The sequence below is a fragment of the Aotus nancymaae genome, unplaced genomic scaffold (genome assembly GCF_030222135.1).
Source record: "Aotus nancymaae isolate 86718 unplaced genomic scaffold, 86718_ANA_hifiasm-v0.15.2.pri h1tg000059l, whole genome shotgun sequence".
In the NCBI taxonomy this organism is placed as follows: domain Eukaryota; kingdom Metazoa; phylum Chordata; class Mammalia; order Primates; family Aotidae; genus Aotus; species Aotus nancymaae.
Genome location: NW_026988473.1, coordinates 30,594,321 through 30,611,981, shown reverse-complemented (window position 1 = coordinate 30,611,981; position 17,661 = coordinate 30,594,321). Strand labels below are relative to the sequence as shown.

Here is a 17,661-nt window from a genome sequence, read left to right as displayed (position 1 = left end):
AATTTTAAGACTAATACATGACAACTATATTTTCTAACTTTATTCTTTTCTTGGCATTTCTGCATTTTGAAAGTTCTAAAATTTCTGCTTCTGCTCTCCTTATTCCCCAGAGTGACCAACTGTAAACAAAGTAAAATCTGCACACAAGAGAACAGTTCAATAGCTAAGATCTAGGGCACATGTTTTACTAGATGCATAATATGAAAGGAAGGTTTACTGGAGGGCAGTTAAAAAAAAAAAATCACAGTGCTACATCCAAATCCCTATTTCATGCTTTAGTACAAAAATAACTTTAAAAAGATTTTTTTCCTTTCAAAAGCATTCTATTGATTGTTTTGTGAAAAACTGGAAAATACAGACAAGCAAAAAAAAAAATTAAAAATTAACCCTAATTTTATCACTCAGAAATATCTACTGTTAACATTTTGTAATATAGTTTTTCAGTCATATATATTTCATAAAAATGGAACAGTAATGGAATGCCAAGAGTGGAGAAGGATTTGAATTCCATCTCTGCCTCGTAGTACCTGTGTGACCTTGGATAAGTAACTTAAGCTTTCTATGTCTTGGTTTCCTCATTTGTAAAACAGAAATATTAAAATTGTCTATTCATGGAGTTGTTACAAGAATTGAGTTAATATTTTTAAACTACTTAGAATAATGCCTGATATATATCAAACATTATTATATAGTGTTATGATCCACTTTAAAAATTTTAATACACAGGAAAAATGTGGCACATATACACCATGGAATATTATGCAGCCATTAAAAACGAGGAGTTCGCGTCCTTTGTAGGGACATGGATGAACCTGGAAACCATCATTCTCAGCAAACTGACACAAGAACACAAAATCAAACACCACATGTTCTCACTCATAGGCGGGTGTTGAACAAGGAGAACACATGGACACAGGGAGGGGAGCACTATACACGGGGGTCTGTTGTGGGGGAGTGGGGGGGACAGCGGGGGGGTGGGGAGTTGGGGAGGGATAGCATGGGGAGAAATGCCAGATATGGGTGAAGGGGAGGAAGGCAGCAAATCACACTGCCATGTATGCACCTATGCAACTACCTTGCATGTTTTTCACATGTACCCCAAAACCTAAAATGCAATAAAAAAAAATTAATACACATTGTAAATAAATTAAATACAGAAGTAATTATGAAGTAAAAGTTACCCCTCTTTCTTTGTTATATCCCATCACCTAGATAGCCTGTTCTTTCAGCTGAATAAAACACTGAACATCTGTCCATGTCATTACACATCTTTTTATGATTCCTTAGAATCTAACTTTCATTTTAAAAGTGCTATGTATGTTATAAGTTCAGAATAACTCAACAGTCCATATTGTATTTCAGGATATTGCATGCATTTTATAATCATAGGGATTACTGTAAGAGATTCAGTAGTTCTAAAGCATATTAAGAAAACCCTTCTGATATTCATATTTTGGAGATTGATTGAGTTCATGTTTGAAAGACCAAAAGCTTTTCATTTAGTTTCCTGTGAGTTTAGCACTGATTATATTAGTTCCTTCTCTTTAAGGCATGGACAATGTTCTAGAAAACAAATTGAAGATAATATGCTTTGCTAGCTATAGACAGTTTTTATTTATGCTGTGTAAATTCATAAGCAAAAAAAGTTGAAAGTTCATTGAAAAATGGTGACCAATATTTAAACTTGATCAACAATTATTGATATAACACTTGCATGCTTCAGAATTATCTGGAGTGTACTATGGGCCCTAATCTGTGGCATTTATCTGACAACAGGAACTTCAAGATGTAACAGAAAGAACATGGGAAAGTGTAGAATTGTAAGAGAGAAGGGATTTTAGAATTCTTTTGAACTTGTCAGTTCTTTGGCAAATTGCATGGCTGCTGCTTTTCCATCAGCTGGGATGTGAACTGTATGGAAGTATATACAGCCATTGTTTATGTTATCATAACATTTGCACATCAAAACTGAATAGTTTGCCATAATCCTCAAACTTCACCATAGACCCAGGCTAAACTAGTTAAACAAATAATGGTGTATTTGGGTGTTAAGGGGTTGACCTGGTGGGTTATAAAATTTCATTTTAGAAAAGGCTATAGTAAGAGAAAAATGTATTCGAGAGCAGCTATTATCTGGTATCTGAATTCACTTGTTGGCAAACTGGTCCTTGCATGTCTTTGAGGCATATGGAAATTGATGATGAAAGTGTCTAGTGTAACTAGAAATATAATTCGATGAAAACTGAAGCAGTGAACTGTGAGAAACTGTTAAACCAGTGTCATCAAACAGTGCTTCAAAAATAATGAAACAGGAATACTAGTACTTTATGAGTAATATTAAGTAAAAATGAGAAAAGCACATGGTGTGTGCAAATAGTTTAAATATATGAGGTCATGCTTTTTAATTACTATTATTATAAAGACCACTCCAAAATTCTACACCCAGACTCCTTTCCATTTATCTCTAAGGAGACAATGACATCACGTCTTCTCTAAATTATTCAGACACAGGATGGAATTGGCTCATTCAATAGGGAATGCCATGTTTGGTATTGGCACAGTACTTAAAGCTTCTCTCCACGTTATCCCCAAACTGAAAAGCACATTTGATGGGAGCCAAATGATTTTAAAAAATTTTCCCTCTAGACTTTAAGTACTCAGAAACACATGAGAACAAAAATAGAACTGCACCATAAGGTATAATCATAAAACGTCATAGAAGGAAAAACTTAAGAAGTAAAAAACGCTCCAGTCATCTGAAGGCTAGCAGTTCGTGAAGTCATTAAAAGTCATTCCATACGGGCTGAGTTTGAGGAAAAGTCAGAGGTTGCTTTGTTCTTGACTCTGAGTGAAATCAAAACCTACCCAGACTCTATACAAAGGCAACGGCGACCTGCCTTTCTCTTGCCGGGTATACGCTACTAAACACACGTAAATGACTTATGTTCAGAAAAGTCTGTGATTCTGTTCATATTAATCCATGTTGCAGGCTGGCAAAATGCCCAAGCACAATCAAAGAAGGGGGTAGAAGCCTGCCTTTTCAAATAGGCTAGAAAATTTGTACCAAAAGATCACAGGGCCACAGAGACAGCTGGAAAAATTGGAGCTGGGGCTCTGGCTCCGATTTTTGTGCCAGTGTTACACCTAATGCAAAGGGAATGCAGATGATAGATTGAGAGTTATGTATGTTATTTAGTTCACCAGCCCTGTGCTTAAACAGAGGCAAAAATGTAACATTTTTTTAAAGTAATGTCATAATAAACATAACATTTAAAACAACCTTACGGTAGCTAAGAATTAACACATCAGAACCCAGCAACAAGTTGCTAATAAAACAAGAAAAACACATGCAAAGAATAAAGAATGAAAGGATAGCTCTAAAATTAGCCAATATAAAGATGCTTTACTAATGTCCTTTAATAATCATTTCTTTGGAAAAGTAGCCCCTACAAGTGTTTTAACACACAGAATTTTCTGCAAGACAGCTTAGGTCCTTCGGCCACGAGCGGTTTTCAAATCAAAGGTTTTGGGACATTTGTGATTCTAAAAAGAACATTGATAATTTTTTTTGGCTTTTGGTAGTGATTTTATTCATAATATATAATAAAAAACAAGATATTGGGTATAATTCTCTGTATTATTTCTCTGTTTGAATGGACCTTTTCATTCAAGGTATTATTTAATATAATTTTGTTCTGATGAAGTGTGTCACCCACAACTGAAATACTGTGTATAAATGGAGATAATTGAAAGTTTTATTAAGATGCTGTTGAGAGTCTCTGGGGTCCGTGCCGATTCAGGCTGTGTTTGCAGGCTTCCACACTCTGTGGCCTTTGACAGGCATGAAGAAAAGCAAGACCAAAACAGTTCTCACAACACAGCCGGTGGTCACAAAGAGCAGCCCATGGAGATGTCTGTCACTGAAAAGAGTGGTCTCTGGAAAAGAACCAAAGAGTAAAAGAGGTGGAAATGGAATTAGAGAAAGAGAGATTGAAAGTAGATGAAATATAATATTTGAACACTTAAAGGTAAAAATTAAATCCTGAAAAACATCAGTGGCTAGAATCATATGGATATATTTTCTTTTTCTCTTTTACCTCCAACAGTGTTATCAATAAAAAGAGTTTGGAAGTACAGGTGGTCAAACAATTATGTTTTAAAAAATCTTCTAGAACATTCTGTCATCTTAAGAAAAATTGACTTATAAGTCCCAAAGGAGGAATGGAATGTTCCTAGAAACAATAAACTTACTCTCTCACTCTATTATTTATTGTATTTATTTATTTTTCATCTTTAATAAAGCAATATCACATTCTATATATTAATTATCTCATTTGCTATTTTTTCTAACTGTATTGTTGCTATTCATGTGCTTTTATGTCAAAATTATTTTCTTTTTAGGAGGATCTTTTGATGACTGATAATATTTTTTGGGACATACATTTATTTAAAATATTTACATACATGTCTTGAAGCTTTTTTTCTTAAAGCTTAAAGGACTGTAAACACACACAAACATATATGTACACACACATAAACCCATGAACCCCTAATATGTAAATTCTTCAAACTAGCCTGGTTAAGATAAAATCATAAGTGAATATGTAGCTGAGCTTCTATTCTACCATTCTCTCACTGCTTTTTTTTTCTGGTTTTCCAAATAAACCACAGGCCCTAAGGGCTCTTTGAACTCACCAGAGTGTTTAGTTTAGCAATCACTGGTTCATGTAGCTTATCTTTTCCTGGTATTTCTATGTGATTTAATAGTTCCAGCCTGGCCCAGGGAATGAAAACTTCTGGGTCTGTTTCTGGAAGTATTGCACTCCCCATTGCCATCTGTAGTAAACCAAATAACCTTTCTCTGCCTCAGCTCTTTTCTTATAATCATGTCTATTTTGCAGCAGTGGAGTGAAACTTGACAAAGCAGTTGCAGTCGTCCACCGGTGAAGCAAAGCCTTCTTCCTAGTCACACAGGTATGTCTAGTAATTAATTAATGAATAAGTACCAACTTCTCAATGGTGATGCTAATTAAATATCCAACACTAAAGTGGCATTTAATTGTCAAGGGTTTAATAAAACAGATCCTTATTCTATTAGACGGGGATTCTTTTGTTATAAGTAGTAGAATCTGACCCTGGCTAAGATCAGCAACAGAAAGTTTATTGAAAATTAACAGGATTACATCTATCAGAAGGCTTGATGTGGTGGAGGAAATTTTTCAAAGTTGATTGTATTAGTATATATCCTGTCCCACATGTTCTTCTTACAGTGTGATATTGTCTGTAGTCCACTGAGAGGTGTGTGTGTCTATGTTCTTTGCCCTAATGCCTGAATGGACTTCTACAGTACTGCAATCAAAAGAATGTGCAGAAATGACACCATATAACATGAGAGACTGGGTCATCTATAAAACAAAGATAGGGTTTCTGCTTGATCTCTCTTGAGGCATGGATCTTTGCATCCCTGAGCTGCCATTTAAGAAGTCCATCCACCCTCTAGCCACCATGCTGGATAAGCCATTTAAAATTGTGAGAAATGCTCACAGGGCCCCATCTGTTCTGAACTTCAGCTGCTGAAGTCTTCCCTGACCAGGTGCCAGACATTTGAGCAATTCTTCAAGACCCTGTCTCTGAGCCACCCTATGCAAAAAAGAGTAGAAGAGAAACAAGATGCCTCTGCTGAGCTGTCCCTGCTAATACTTCCCCCAGAGTGCAGAATCTTGACAAAGACAGATTTTGCTATTGTTATTCTTTTAAACCAGTAAGTTGGGGGTGGTTTCTTACACAGCCAAAGTAATTGGAACACTTAGGTAGGAAGCAGGAATAAAAGAAGAAAGAAAGATTTATAATCCTTTGGATATATACCCAGTAATGGGATTGCTGGGTCAAATGGAATTTCTATTTCTAGGTCCTTGAGGAATCGCCACACTGTCTTCCACAATGGTTGAACTAATTTACACTCCCCCCAACAGTGTAAAAGTGTTCCTGTGGCACATATACACCATGTAATATTATGGAGCCATCAAAAACGATGAGTTTGTGTCCTTTGTAGGGACATGAATGAACCTGGAAACCATCATTCTCAGCAAACTGACACAAGAACAGAAAATCAAACACCGCATGTTCTCACTCATAGGTGGGTGTTGAACAATGAGAACACAGGGACACAGGGAGGGGAGCATCACACACTGGGGTCTGTTGGGGGAAAATAGGGGAGGGACAGTTGGGGGTGGGGAGTTGGAGAGAGATAGCATGGGGAGAAATGCCAGATATAGGTGATGGGGAGGAAGGCAGCAAATCACACTGCCATATGTGTACCTATGCAACAATCTTGCATGTTCTTCACATGTAGCCCAAAACCTAAAATGCAATAAAAAATAAATAAATAAAAATAAAAATACTATTCAAAAAAAAAGAAGAAAGAGTGAGAAAGTTGAGAACCAAGAACTAGAGAAATATCTCACAGCATTTGTAGTGTTGTTGTGCTGCTGCCACCAGGATGACTCAACTCCAAATGTCTCTTCAATCCTTGTATCACTTGCTTAAGATTCAAAGTCCTGGGCAGCATATCCACGCACTAAGCTGAGACTGTAAATCTAACTCCTACCTGTAACTGAGTGATGCAGGAAAGATTTGGTAGAAAGAGCCCCCAGCAGCTCCAGTGACTCCCCAGTAGGAAGGCATGATTTTCTAGCTCCTGGATTTATCACCCCCACTAAGACAATAACATGGAGGGAAAGAAATTCTCAGAAAAGAAATCGGAGTGTTTTTTAGAAGGGCAGATGGATGTCAGAAAGTAAAAAACCAGTCAGGGTCCACTCAGAACACATTTTATTCTACTTAAATAAGCAATTTTCTATAGTAGTAGTATCCTTGAATACAAATGAATTGCAAGTAAAATGTACCATCTTGTCTGCTAATAGTCTTCAAGATAAAATAATTCACTGGAGTTAGAAGATATTAGGCTGCTCTATTTCTTTTTCTTTTTTAAAAAAATGATCTTTAATAATTTAATATTTAGCACCCAGTCTATAAAATATTCACAAACATAAGACAAGAGTATGCAGATTATAAAAATACTTAGAGCTGCCTTAAACCTCTTCTGGAACAAAACTGAGGAATAAATAAATAATAAATTAACAAAATACTGAATTTCCCTTGGCCATTGTTTCTCAAACTCCAGTCCTCTTTCATTAGTATTTAACCTGTTATCAAATGCTGTGGCCCGACACACACATATACAATTGCCTCAATCATTTCCAATCAAATAAACTGTTTGATTTCTTAAAAATACTAATATTACTCACTGGTTGCTGGACTTCATTGGAGGTTTACAGTATTTGATTGAATTGAAAGGCTATTGATCCAGTGGCCTCATGGATAGAAAACGTAAAGAATAATTTTTCTTTATTGTCATTGTTCATTCAAGTTTTAATTTGCCTTAGTTATTTAACAGGAGACATTGCTCCCTTTTAAATGATAGTATAAGCAGCAGTGACAAAACGATTCTTCATCATTGAGATTTCTCTGTGACATTAAACAGGAGAAATAAAGACATTTTAAAACCCAGGATGCCTTTTTATTTGTAGAAAAAACAGCTTTAGAAGACTTATGATTTTCCTAAGTATTTCAATCAGATTACATACATTTAGATCAATATGTACTGAAACAGTACATTCTTTGCTAAGAAACTTTGTTAATGCACATGCATAGAATAGACCTGGTAATAGAACAAAATACGAAGTATTCATGACAATATGGGGAGTCTTATATAGTTTCAGACTTTGTTGGGGAAATTATAAGAGATATATATATCTTCTAATTATATATGTATTTTAAATATATCTTATAATTATATAACATATGGATTATATATAACATATTATACATCCTTATATCTCATATATATATGATATATATTCCCAATTTCTCATATATATATATATGAGAAATTGGGAATTCCAAATTCTGTTTGCAGGTTTTTCTTCTTCTTTTTCTGCTACCTCTGCTTTTATTTTAACAGTTTGATTTGGCTAATGAAATCTGATGAAATCAGGAAAGTGGCTTGAGTGTGAAAAAACAGCATAAGAGTGAAAAGACCAATATCATTAGACAGTCTCTAACTGTTGTTCTTTCAATATTTTGTAAAAGCAAGATTTCTCCACTTCAGCACTACTGAAAATTCTTTGTTGTAGGAACTGGCCTGTGCACTGTGGGATATTTGACCCCTACCCACTAGATGATGGTAGCACACCCCAGTCTTTTTATTAAATTGGGGTTTATATATATATAAAATATATAATTTTCCATTTAATAATTTTTAGTATACAGTTCAGTCAGTTCAGTGGCATTAAATGCATTCAAATTGTTGTGTAATCATCACCACCAGCCATCTCCAGAATATTTTTATTTTTCCAAATTGAAACTCCATACATGTTAAACAGTAACTTCCCATTTCCTCCTACTTGCAGCCCCTGGTAACCACCATTCTCCTTTCTGTCAGTATGAATTTGACTACTCTAGGTAATTCGTGTAAGTGAAATCATACAATATTTGTCTTTTTGTGACTGGTTTATTTCACTGAGCATAATGTTTTCGAGGTTTATTCATGTTACAGAATGTGTCAACATGCTTCCTTTTTATAGATGAATAATATTCCATTGTATGTATATACCATATTTTGTTTATTCATTCTGACAATGGACACTTGAGTTGCTTTCACTTTTTGGTTATTGTGAAAAATGTGGCTATGAACATGGGTATACAAATATCTGCTTGAATTCCTAAATCAATTCCCTTTACCTAGAAGTGAAATTGCTGGATGATATGGTAATTCCCTGTTTTCTCCTTTGAGGCATGTAACTCTGTCTTGAAAACAAAGAATATTTCCAGACACTGCCAAAGGTAACCTTGAGGTCAAAATGGCTCCCAATTAAGAACCAGTTGTCCAAAGTAACAAATTTTTTTGAAAAATGGTGTTACCATAGAGCTGAATCCTGGGTTTTTGGTTTAGAAGAGACATTTGAGGAGTTGAGTGAATCATCTTCACCTGCTCTGTGAGGCTTGTATTTGACCACCTGAAGTGTTTGGGAAATCAATCACCTATAGGGTTACCTCAATCTCGTCCCATCAGTTCTTCGTTCCCTAATCTCTTTTAGTCTACTGGTTCACTTTTATCAGGCTACAAATATTTGTGCCTCTGTATCTTCTACCTTCTAGTCACCAACAGACATCTTACCATGCTAATCTATGAAAATTCAACTCCCAATAATGGATTCTTCAATTAATTAACATCTGAAACTGCTTTATATATAGTCACCTAGATTTAATTACACACTTTCTTTTATCTTTTTGCTTTACATAGTCATAGCAGGACAAGTTTAAGAGTCATGTCTCCTAGATTTGAGTCCTGGTTCTACCATGTGTTAGCCGTATGAACTTACATGATTACTTAAACTCAGGCTGCCTGATAGAACTTTCTGCGAAGATGTTCTATGTTTTATAATTTGAACTGAACAATGCAGTAGCTGCTGTTGAGCACTTGGAATTGGCCTGTGTAACTCAGAGACTAAATTTTAAATTGTATTTTAATTAAATTAAGTTAAAATGTTAGTAGTCATATGTGGTGGTATGGTTTGGCTGTGCTACCACCTAAATCTCATCTTGAATTGTAGTTCCCATAATCCTCATGTGTTGTGGGAGAGACCTTGAGGGAGGTGATTAGATTATGGGGATGGTTCCCCTATGCTCTTCTTGTGATAGTGAGTGAGTTCTCACAAGATCTGATGGTTTTATGAAGGGCATTTCTTCCCTTCACTTGGCACTTCTTCCTGCCACCATGTGAAGAATGACATGTTTGCTTCCCCTTCCACCATGATTGTAAGTTTCCTGAGGCCTCCCCAGTCATGCAGAACTGTGAGTCAATCAAACCTCTTTCCTTTATAAATTACCCAGTCTTGAGCAGTTCTTTATAGCAGTGTGAAAATGAACTAATACATGTGGCTAATGGTTACTTTTTGGATAGTGCATATCTAAGAATCAGATTTGTCAACTATAAAATAATGACAATGATAATATTTGCCTCCAGGGATAGTTTGAGAATTAAATGAGATAATGTATGTAAACTACTCAGTTTAGTACTTGGCACAGCAAAAGAATGTGGTAAATATCAGCAATATATTTACCTAGCTTTATGGGCAACATGCTTCACCACTCTGAAACTCAGTTGTTGCTTTTGTTTTTTAATCTAGTAATATCTAAAATCCTCTGAGTACTGATGTATCGGAATTAGGTCTGCCATAAGACTCGTGTGTAAGATGCATAATAAGGGTTCAATAATGAGGATCACAGGACAGCTTTTGTTTAGGGGATGTATTTTTAAAACTTATTTGACCTAAATTTCAAAGCTCTTGGAGTTATGAAAGCTTAAATGTCTAAGACAATAAAAGAAAAATGCAGGGTCACAAAAAGAAACTTTGAGTAAACTAAAAATATTATTTGTTGAATTGATTTTGTTGTGTGTTAAAGTTTCTGATATTCTAGTCTCACTGTATCCAATAGCCTGCCTCTTTCCCTTAAGAAAAATGAGAGTTGCCATGAACTGAGTGCCTATGATATGCATAGTACTCTCCTGGTTATTACTGCTTATTCTACAAGTTTGCAAAGAAGGTATTGTTATCCCTATTGTGAAAGTTGGGAAACTGAGTCTTGGGAAAATTAAATGAGTTGCCCAAGGTCACATGACTAAAAGTAGAATCCTGTCTTACCTGGTGCTAAAGCTTGCCATCTGCCCACTACAGCACATTGCACCTCTGTAGGTGAGTATATTGAAACTATAATAGCTGCCCAATCATTATATGATCCAATTAGCTTATGCATTTGGCTTCATCTGAATCCATATAATTAATTTTTCTGAGTTCTTTCCAAAGCTGTTGTCAAGTATTATAATTGTGTTTATTTGTATGTTTGAGGAAGTTCTACTGTAAAGAATAGAAAACAAATTACTAAGATATAGCTCACTTTTATAGCTAACATTTGTTGGCAATTAATCAAAACTAAGATCTAAGTGCTTCACCTGGAATATCACTTTTAGTCCTTTTAATCCATTCCTATACATGCCGTTTTTACATTCATTTCATTGCCAAGCAAACTGGGGCACAGAGGACTAACAATTGATCTCAGATTACCCAACTGCAATCAGGATTTGGACCCACATACTGTGTCACCAGCATCTAAGCTCAAAGCTACTACACCATGCTACCTGCTGGTAGTACTAACACGAGGCTTGAGCACTGGTCAGTACTTGTGTGTCTGCATTGGGCATACAGATTTCTTTAGCAGCATCCTTATCATAACCTGTCATACTCTTCTTATTGCCTCCCTTGTAATATTCCTATTACATTCCTCTCCTTCTGTAGTTGACGTTTTGTTCCAGTCTCTTCTATCTTCTGCCAATTTTACTACTGGGTAACATTAGAAAGTATGTGAGATTTTTGTCAAAAAAAGAAAAAAGAAACTCTTTATTTACCAGAATAATGAACTTTCAGAGCACCTGGCATAAAAAACAATTTCATGGATTAAATAAGTAAACAAGTCCAAATCTCAGTTACTTCTTTATTTTGCCACTATAGTTTGAAATGGTAAAGAACAGCTATGTTGTACTGAAGCACCAATATTTTATGTTCTGTTAAGAGAATTTGGTTCCAAAAGAAAATCTGTGTAATTTTCTGCTTTTAGAAAAACTGCAATTCTCAGGACTACAATATTTAAGGATATTAATAAGAAATATCCAAGGGAAACACTAATCATTTGAGAGGAAAATATATTTTCTATGTCAAGCAAAAGATATTCCAGTGTTGTAAGTGGGCCAAATTATGAGAATTATTCATAGACCTTTTTTATAGCACTTACCAGAGCAGTTAGGATAATCTATGCCCTATTGCATCATAAGGGGGGTTCAGGATTTGGCATTTAAGTATGATACATGCTAAATTTAAAATATGCACTTGTTTAAAAAAAAGAGAGTAAGAGGATTCAATGCATGGTTTCTCACCTGTCAGGGTTATCGGAAGCTGTAATTCAGGAAAAAATGAAAGGAGAATATATAGGTTGCCCAATAGATTAACACTACTTAGTGAACTTTCAGCCACCGTCAGTGGGGTTTTTACTGACAGGCAAAGAAGTGGTATGCTTTGATGACGCCAATCATGGGATCCACCATAAAGGTATTAGAACAGTTCTAGAATGTGTACAGGTCACTGATATATATGCAAAAACAAATCCCAAAGAGCTGACCTAAATCAATAGTTTCTATTCTTTCAATACGGCCAACCCAGAAATAATGGAACAAAATAACGAGTTGGATGTTACATGCTGAACAACATCATTTTTAAGTTTATCTGAAAATTTATATTTATCTTAACAAACTGCTTTGGGGACACACTCTAAGGTTCTACAAACTATAAGTCTCCATGTTTCTGTAAACTATGAGCTTTCCTCAGGGAGGAAATTATATATAATAGGCAATATGAATGATATGTGTATCTGATGTCAATCTTGCAAGAAATGTGTTGATTCTAATAGAATCATATGAAAGTATCAATATTTGACTGTTTTTGATCTACAAAATGTCGATTTCATGTGGTTCAATCTAATATTTTAAGGTATGAGTAAATCACAATGCAAAAACGTTATTTTTGGACTTCCAACAGTAACTGGAATTGCACTGGAATTTGTTCAAGCTTAAAGAAGTTATGATGATTTAAACATTTTTTATTTCAAAGTGATGGACTGATTGTATTTCAAAGTGATGGGCTGAAAAATAAATAGAAATTTAAAGTATACTCTGACATTCTTAAGTATTATATCAAATTTGTTCAACACAGCAGACACTTTCAAAATTATCAGAAAACCAAACAAACAAATCATACATAGATAATGCAAAACATCTAATGATTAGATTGAGTATTTTCTGTGTCAGTCTGAATTGTTATTATGGTAAAGAAGAACACAGGTGGCTTTTCCTTTTTAGAAACTCTATAGCCATACAAAGGATCCTTGCCTGTGTAATAACAGGGAAATGAGTGCAGGAAGGAAAAAGGCTGCTGACACCAGGTAATGTTTAAAATCCTGATTCCTTGATTTAGACACCTGGGATTCACTTTATCTTTTAACCTGTATAGAGACCTTTCCAAGAGTGAAAATAAAATGACTCATTAAAACGAAAACTACAAAAACAAGGATCAGCTAGTTCCCAGAAATCATGATTAGTACATTATTCCCTCCCCATTTTTTATTTTGAAATATTTCAAAACTGTAGAAAAGTTGTAAAACAATACAATAATGATTTACATACTTCTTACCTAGATTCACCAAAGTACTAACCAATTGTTAGTATTTTGTCACCTCTCTCTCTCTCTCTCTCTCTCTCTCTCTCTCTCTGTTTTTCTATTCTGATATTCATAAATAAGCAAAGTTATATTTTAAGGATTTTTCAATCATCTTCAAGTCAGGTGGGAATCTCTCCCTGGCCACCAGATTAACCAACATGTCAAAGATTCATAGAAAGATTCTGTCATTGGAAAGTACCCAGTTATCTCAGGAACTTACTCCTAATCTAGCCCATTCCATACCGCAGAGTTCTAAAGTTCTTTCTTTCAAGAAAGAGGAAGCACTGATGGTAATTTTATTGTTTATCCACAGGGCATGTAGGTGACAGTGATATATTCACTTGGTACCCTCAGTAACAAAACAAAGCTCCAAAAAATCAATTTGAAGGGGGAAGGGATTACATTATCTTCCTCCTATCAAGGCAGGGTCTACGTTTCACAGCAAAACCCTTTAGGGAATTTGTGTGTTCTTCTCACCTTATCTTGTGCCTCTTCTGAAATAACCTGCTAATTGATTTCCTTGCCTCCCGTTTGCCCCTGCAGTCTCTAACTTATCTTGCACACAGCTGCCAGCACAACCTTTAGTAGGAAATCCTCCTTCAATCCTGTCATTCTCCTGACCAGAAATGTTTACCAGTGTCCTATGTCAAACAGGATAGATTTCCAACTTCTTAGTCTAGGATTGATATTCAGCTGGTATGACTTAGTATGGTTATAACAGTTGTTACAATATCGAAATATTTCCATACCACTTAATAAAGAGAAATACTTAACTTACTGTCTCTATAAATGACCTAAGGTCTAGCCCAGCAGCAGCTACGACAAATAGTAATGGGGCTTGGATATGGTGCCGACATGAAGGTGGATGATCAATGGTGATAACTTAGTAGGCAAACGTAATGGAGGTGCTGCCAGTGGTGGTGGCCTGAGCAGATCCTGACAGCTCCAAATCAAGCTATCAACTTTATTTTAGGTCTCGCCTTCAGACTATATATCCAGTCTATTAAAAATAAGTAAATAAAGCTGGGTGTGGTGGTTCATGCCTGTAATCCTAGCACTTTGGGAGACTGAAGCGGGAGATCACTTGAGGCCAGGAGTTCGAGACCAGCCTGGCCAATATGGTGAAATCCCGTCTCTACGAAAATTAAATTACAAAATTAGCTGGGCATGGTGGTATGCACCTGTAGTCCCAGCTATTTGGGAGGCTGAGGCAGGAGAATCTCTTGAACCAGGAGGCAGAGGTTGCAGTGACCCAAGGTTGTGCCACTGCACTCCAACCTGGGCAACAGGACTCTGTCTCAAAAAAAAAAAAAAAAAAAGTAAATATATAAGAAATATGCCCATGTCTCATCAGTAGCACTGGTACACTCTAGTTCAGGCCACCATCAGCTCTGCACATCGGAGATCCTCCTCCTCCACTGGCCAGCCAGGGTGACCTTAATGCTTAAATCAAAACACACTAGGACACTGCTGAAAGCAGCAGCTCCTTGAGCACAGTGGATGAATATTCACACTACCAATCACGGTCTACAATGCCATACGGACCCTGCCTCCTCTCTGTGTTCATCTTCTTCTTCTCTTCCCTTAGTCTAGTCACACTGGCTTCGTTTCCGTCCCTCAATTATGCCAAACTTGCAGCCCTCTTGGGAACTTTAGTATCTGGTCTCCCTTCCACTTGGAATAAACATCATAAGTTTCCTCCATGGTTGCCTCCTTCTCATAAGTCAAGTCTCCATTCAAAGTCAGTTCTTCATAGAGGCCTTTCCTGACCAGCCTAGTCTCTCTCTACCCCATGACCTTATTTTCTTTATTATATCACAGGCTTATTTTCTATCTTCCTTCACTGGATTCTAAATTTCTAGGAGGCAGGGTTATCTGTTTTGTTCATTGCTTTATCCAAACACAAAGAACAGTGACTGGCCTAACACCTAACATGTTTGTTGACTGACTGACTGACAAAAGCACTGAGCGTAGTACCTGGCTCTTGTAACTAAGTACCTGTTAGCTATTTTATCATCGCAGTATTCTATGTAGTTATATGTCTGTTAGCCTCTCCTGATCTTTTGGCTTTACCTCTCTTACATTTATATCCCAGCACCAGCAGAGTGCTTGGCACTAAACTGATTCTGTGGAATCTAATTTTTTATTATAGTAAATTATAATCAACCTGTTATAGACCTTGGACAGAGACTTCTTGGAGTAGCTTTATTCTTTTCTTTCTCTTGGTTTTGACTTTGGGAGTAGAAAGAATCAGATTCCTTATAAAGATTTGTCGTAAATTTCTCAAGTTACGCATGTTGTCTGTAAAGCAAAATGTTATAAACTGGCAGCCCGGAGGTTCAATATCGTGCTGGATGTTATTTGTTTTGCTCAGTGGTGGATTAAAGTTTTTTGAGGGTACATTTAAAAATCAAAAGAATTCACAGTTTTTCTTAGAAAAAAGGAAATCCTATTTCAGGTTTTTATTTTAGAGGAAGGTCTGGACACAGCAAACTCAATTTTGTGCAACAATTGGCTAGAGCCGAGTTACAGTTGCTCACTTCAACCTGGGTGTGAGCCCCTGGGGCTGCCCTAGTTACCACCTATCCTTTCTGATTCATTTGTCATCTGCCTGGATCCCAGGAAGAACTTGAGTTTGTGATTACTATTGTAAAGAAAGTTTCCATAAGGGGTACAATTTTTTTTTTACACTTTGCTGTGTGGAATTAGAATTTTCCCAGCTTTTCCAATCCAGGATCCTAGTTTTATTTGATAGGATAGGAGTTAAAGAAGAAAATTTGGAAAAATACACTAACTTAGATATGAGAAGTTAGGAAAGGAGCAAATTCAGGTTTTATGGGAAAAGAAGCTTATACAATTTTTTTTTATGGACACACAATTGTAAAATTTTAAAAAAATTGCTAGTATCTTTCCCAGGGCCTTAGAAGAGGCTGGAGCAAGAGAGGTGCCCTGAGGTTTATGAGTTATTAGCTCTATTGTAAGTCCACCCCTGACTGGAGTGAGAAGAGAGGTGGAAAGCTTTATAAGTAATCATTTAGACATTAACATCTGTGCTGACTACAACGTCCAGCATGAAAGTGAAGAACAGACAAAGTTCCATACAGTTGATAGAGACTGAAGCATAGGCTTTGTGCCAAAGCATATGTTTATTTTTTTCTTCATTATCTACTTTATGCTGGATATAATCCTCTTCTTGGATCTAAGGATTCTTAAATCCTCTACAGTCTGTTTCCCAGGCTCCTATGTCAGATGCCTTTGGCCAATAGGAGCCACTGGCTGCAGATGGGAGGGTGGGATGAGTTTTCACCCAGACCTCTCTGTCTGGGTGGCATCTTCACAAGCAGCTGCATCTCCTCCTGTCTGTAGCTTTTACTGGATAAACCCTTTATGGATCTAACTTCCAATAGAAGACATTAGCCCCCTGGGCTTTGTTTATGGGTCCCTTCCGTTTGTCTCTCCAGCAGAGTGGTAGTACCCATTTCTGTTTGTTGCTAATCTCTGGGTTACTTAACTATTCCCCTTTGACTTTTCTGTGCCTCCGTCAGCAGACAAGTAAAATGTAATCAATCCCCTGCATAAAATACGCTTGTCTTAAATACTCAGGGTGGATTCTTTTTCTTTTTTTTTCTATTGGACTCTGATGCATTGATTAGTATTGGAACAATTTTGTTTGGCTTTATTTATACATTGTACTGATGCTTAATTCTATGATCTTACAATTCTTATTTAAAACTGTCATTTTTAATATGGAGTCTTCGTACTTTTGCCATCATGTTCTTTACTTCATGAAGTTGACTTTGGTTGGTTGGCTTGTTTGTTTGATTATTTAAAAGTATCTTTGAATTACCCAGACTATGACAAACTTGGGTTGTATAAAAGTGACTTTCTTGCACAGATATGCATAGAGCAACCCTTATAAATGAAATAATGAAATACTAAAGTATGCCCCAAACACTATTTTTATAAAGTATGTGAACTTGGTATGGATCTAATATAAAAACATATATTAGAGGATGATATAAGTGATCCTTGATTGTATGAACTTTTTTTATTATGGAAAATTTCAAACATATACAAAGTAAATAGAATTGCATAATGAATCCCTAGATTACTAACCACCAGCTTCAACAATGATCAGTACTCTGTTCTTCTTATATCATCTACACCTCCATCCAATCCCTACTTCTGCACTGAAATATTATAATTCCTGTAGTTTTTTATAGTAAAATTTTACACATGAATATATAAATATATATACAAATATATATGTGTG

At 36.0% G+C, this 17,661-nt stretch overlaps 1 long non-coding RNA gene across 1 annotated transcript in view; it reads left to right on the top strand.

The window, feature by feature from the left end:
* The window catches only part of LOC135270105 (uncharacterized), a 49,461-nt gene that overhangs the window by 8,482 nt on the left and 23,318 nt on the right, over positions 1–17,661 (top strand). The window contains exon 3 of the long non-coding RNA XR_010338339.1: positions 4,902–4,974. This is a non-coding gene — a long non-coding RNA (uncharacterized LOC135270105). The remainder of the gene's footprint in view (positions 1–4,901; positions 4,975–17,661) is intronic.